This window comes from Gossypium arboreum, chromosome 5, assembly GCF_025698485.1.
Source record: "Gossypium arboreum isolate Shixiya-1 chromosome 5, ASM2569848v2, whole genome shotgun sequence".
Lineage (NCBI taxonomy): Eukaryota > Viridiplantae > Streptophyta > Magnoliopsida > Malvales > Malvaceae > Gossypium > Gossypium arboreum.
The window spans coordinates 31,983,689-31,988,055 of record NC_069074.1 but is presented as its reverse complement, the minus strand read 5'-3'; the positions used below and the strand labels follow the sequence as shown (position 1 = coordinate 31,988,055).

At 39.0% G+C, this 4,367-nt stretch overlaps 1 non-coding gene across 1 annotated transcript; it reads right to left on the bottom strand.

Moving 5' to 3' along the window:
• Window positions 1-1,147: 1,147 nt before the first annotated feature.
• LOC128293566 (small nucleolar RNA R71) lies at window positions 1,148-1,253 on the bottom strand. The gene has a single exon (XR_008283747.1). It is a non-coding gene; the product is annotated as a small nucleolar RNA R71 (small nucleolar RNA).
• Between the last annotated feature and the right edge of the window lie 3,114 nt (window positions 1,254-4,367).

Below are 4,367 nucleotides of genomic sequence, written 5' to 3'. Positions count from 1 at the left end.
CTAGGTTTAGACGTTATTAGTCTCGAAAGAGATAATAATATAACTTAGGGATTTCTACAGATCAAGTCAAATGAATAAATCGTTTGATTTAGAGTCAAATAACAAGTGAAGTCTAGGTGGATTTGTCCTTAGGTATTATCTCAATCAATCGAATTTTCCCCAAAAGTATTTTCCCAAGTTTTTCTTTCTGTGCATTCCTAGTTAGTAATTAGTTTAGACAACCAAACCTCTTAAATTTTAGGCTAGATAATAAAAAGGAAGTAAAAACTAGTACTTGTAGCTCCTTTGGGTTCGACAATCTGGTCTTGCTGAACTATACTACTGTTCAATAGGTACACTTGCCTTAATCATGATAATAAGTTAGTCTCAAGAACGTTTCAATTATAAATATTTAAAACCTGTTACGGATATCACGCATCAAGTTTTTGGCGCCATTGTCGGGGAACTAGGATATTAGGAACACTCAATTTTTGTTACTTTAGCCATTTTACTTTTACTGCAATTTAAAATTTTATTTTCTTCTCTAATTCTTCATTTATTTCCTTCTGACTGGTTTTTCTAGTTTATGACCAGAAGAAACCCGTCAAGACCATTACTTTTTTACGGTGAGATCGACCGCACAGTTCGCAGAAACCGGAGAGAAATAAGGTGAAGCCTAAGATACACAAAGGATGAGCAAGAGGACGATACTCCAACCACAACCGAAGAGATGGCTAAAAACCAAGAAAATCCGCTACCTCCTGCGATTGCTGCTGAACCAGTAAATCAGAATCCTGCTCCACGCACTATGTATGATTATGCTAAACCTAATTTAACAGGAATTGAGTCAAGTATAGTTAGACCTGCTATTGCTACAAATAATTTTGAACTGAAACCTAACACAATTCAAATGATACAACAGTTTGTTCAGTTTGATGGTTTGCAAGATGAGGATCCCAACGCTCACTTGGCAAATTTCCTAGAATTTTGTGATACTTTTAAAATTAATGGCATTTCTAATGACGCCATTTGCCTTCGGTTGTTTCCCTTTTCGTTAAAGAATAAGGCTAAACAATGGTTGAACTCGTTACCACGAGGGTCAATCACTACTTGGGAACAAATGACCGAAAAGTTTTTATTAAAATATTTTCCACCAGCTAAAACAACCAAATTACGTAATGATATCTCTTCTTTTATGCAGATGGATTTAGAAACACTCTACATGCATGGGAGAGATACAAGGACCTTTTGAGAAGGTGCCCTCACCATGGGTTACCGCTTTGGCTACAGGTTCAAACGTTCCATAATGGCTTGAATCATTTGACTCGACAGATGATTGATGCAGCCGTTAGAGGAACTATCAATAATAAGACACCTAAGGCGGCTTACGAATTTATTGAGGAGATGTCACTGAATAACTATCAGTGGCAAGTTATGAGAACAAAGCCGACGAAAGTAGTTGGTGTTTTCAACCTCGACGTGGTTACTATGCTATCTAACCAAGTAGTACTCTTAAATAAAAAGATTGACAGTTTGTGTGGTTCTACTCAAGTACATCTAGTGATGAGGTGCGATTCGAATGGAGGAGGAGCATGCACAGAATATCAACCCTTCAACCTTAGCATCAAGGAGGAACTAGTCCAATATATGGGTAACAATAACTCTAGATCCCAAAATAACCCATATAGTAACACTTATAATGCAAGTTGGAGGAACCATCCCAATTTCTCGTGGGGCGGTCAAGGAAATCAAAGGCCACAACATCCTCCGGGTTTTCAACAACCACCTTACCAGCAAGAAAAGAAGCCGAACCTTGAGGAGATGCTAACCAAATTCATCTCAGTGTCAGAAACTCGTTTTCAGAATACTGAGACAGCACTCAAAAACCAATAAGCATCAATCCGGGGGCTCGAAAATCAGATTGGACAGCTCGCTAAGTTAATTTTCGAACGACCACAAGGTAGCCTACCAAGCAACACTGAATCTAACCCAAGAAAGCAACTCAGTGCGATTGCCATTCAAGTTGAGGAAGGGTTAGTTGCAAAACCAAGGCCAGAAACTGTAGTAAGCAAAGGTAAGAATGAGGTAGGCCAAAATGACCCAAAGCCGGTAAGTACAGACCTCTTGTGCCATACCCCAACGTAACAAGGAAAGACCGAACAGATGAACAATTTGGTAAATTCCTTAAACTTTTAAAGAAACTACATATAAACTTACCGTTTATTGAAGTCTTTTCGCAGATGCCAAAAGTAGTCAAATTCTTAAAAGAGCTTTTAACAAATAAATGAAAGTTGGATAAGGCGCCGCATGTAGAATTGAATGCAGTTTGCTCAGCCATATTACAAACTAAGCTACCTAACAAATTGAAAGATCCAGGGAGTTTTACGATTCCTTGTTTAATTGGTAGTTTAGATGTTCATAATACATTGGCTGACTTAAGGGCAAGCATTAATGTTATGCCTTATAAAATGTTTAAACAGCTAGGTCTTGGGAAACCCAAACAAACTAGGATGAGCATTGAATTGGCTGATAAAAACATTAGATTTCCTAGGGGTATCATTGAAGATGTTCTTGTTAAGATTGATAAATTTATATACCCAGTAGACTTTGTTGTTCTAGACATGAAAGAGGATAGTAACGCACCTTTAATTTTAGGACGACCCTTTTTAGCGACTGCTAGAAGCATTGTTGATGTTGGCACAAGTGAACTCACACTTCATGTGGTAGACAAAACAATCACCCTTCAAGCTCGTAATTTGAGTAATACATCAAAAATTGAAGGTGGTTGTATAAATCAGTCTACTAGTACTGATCATATGGTGAAACCCTCTGTACAGGAAATAGTTACGAAGAACGCATATGAGCCATGTTCAAACAACAACAAAGGACCTATCTATGAAGAACGAAGGCCACAAATAGAGGAGTTAGATGAATGGGGGACACATAAACCGAGAAAACACAATAAACCAAATGAAGTTAGAGAGAAAGTACTACTAGATGCAGTAGATCCTCGAATCGCCACTTCTGAACCAAATGAAGAAACCCCTCTTATGGTAATTAGTATTTTTCCATACGGTATGGTCGAAGTAAATCACTACAAATTTGGCACGTTTAAGGTAAATGGTACTTGTCTTAAGCCTTATGTTGATAAAATTGATAGCAGGGATGAAGAGTATAAACTCCTCGATTCACCATGATCACACACCAGAGAAGTAAGTCGAGCTTAGACTTTAAATAAGTGCTTCTTGGGAGGCAACCCGAGCACTAACAGTACTAATTTTTTTAAATTTTAGTTTTTAACATCTAACGTACTAACCAAATCATGGAACGCAGGCTTTCTAAAGCCTAAACGACCATGCACACGGGCGTTCCTTAGGCTGTGTGAAAACAGGGAAAAATTTTCCCAACACGGGAAGAGATAAGTCGCCACGGCCGTGCGACACAACCCTGGGCAAAACTGCCAAAACAACACGGGTATTAGACACACTCGTGCCCTGAAATCGTGGTTGAAACTAAGAATGGAACACGGACGTGAGACCGCCTGTGCCCTCTACCCGTGGTCGACACTGTCAAAACAAAAACGGACGTGGACCTATGTACATGGGTGTGGGTGAAGCGAACGAAGCAAGACACGACCGTGTGACACAGGCGTGTGCACTCACACACCCGACCAGCATAGGTGTGGGGCGAATGTCAGATACGCCCAATTCAAAATTTGTAAAACACACGGGCTTGTCCCACGATCGTGTGCCCCAAAATCTATAAAAACCCCTCACTATTCATCATCTCCCTCCCTAAAATTCCTAACCCTAGCCGCTGCAACTTCACACGCCCGTGCGCCGCCTACAACACCGATTCCGATGCCCAAGCTCCTTTTTTTTGCATTTGTTTACTCTTTTCTCTCTATCTCCTTCAAATATTTTGTTTATTCCATGATTTCTCTGCTTTATTTGCCTATTTTAAATGAATTATCATAGTTAGAACAATACAATACTTTTGCTTGTTTATAAGAATTTTGTCATTTTAGTTACTCCATTATGCTATACTTTTTCATTTTTCCTAGTTTCATGAAATTTATGTTTCCTACATACATTCATTCACATTCATGTTACATTAATCTCATAATACTATAACTTGATACATTTAGTAGCTTGTCCACTTCGTAAGTCTCATGTAATCGTCATATTTAGCTTTGTGCTTCCGTGCTATTTTTAGGACGTATTGGTTGAGTTTTGATTTTTCAACATAGGTACAATGTCATCATCACGTGGTAAGAAGACTATTGTTCCTGCCTCGAAGAAGCGGAAATGAGCAGCGTCATCCTCAGGTCCTATCTCAAAAAACCGACACCCTTTCCTCCAATTCCCACCAGGAACTTAGGAGGAACT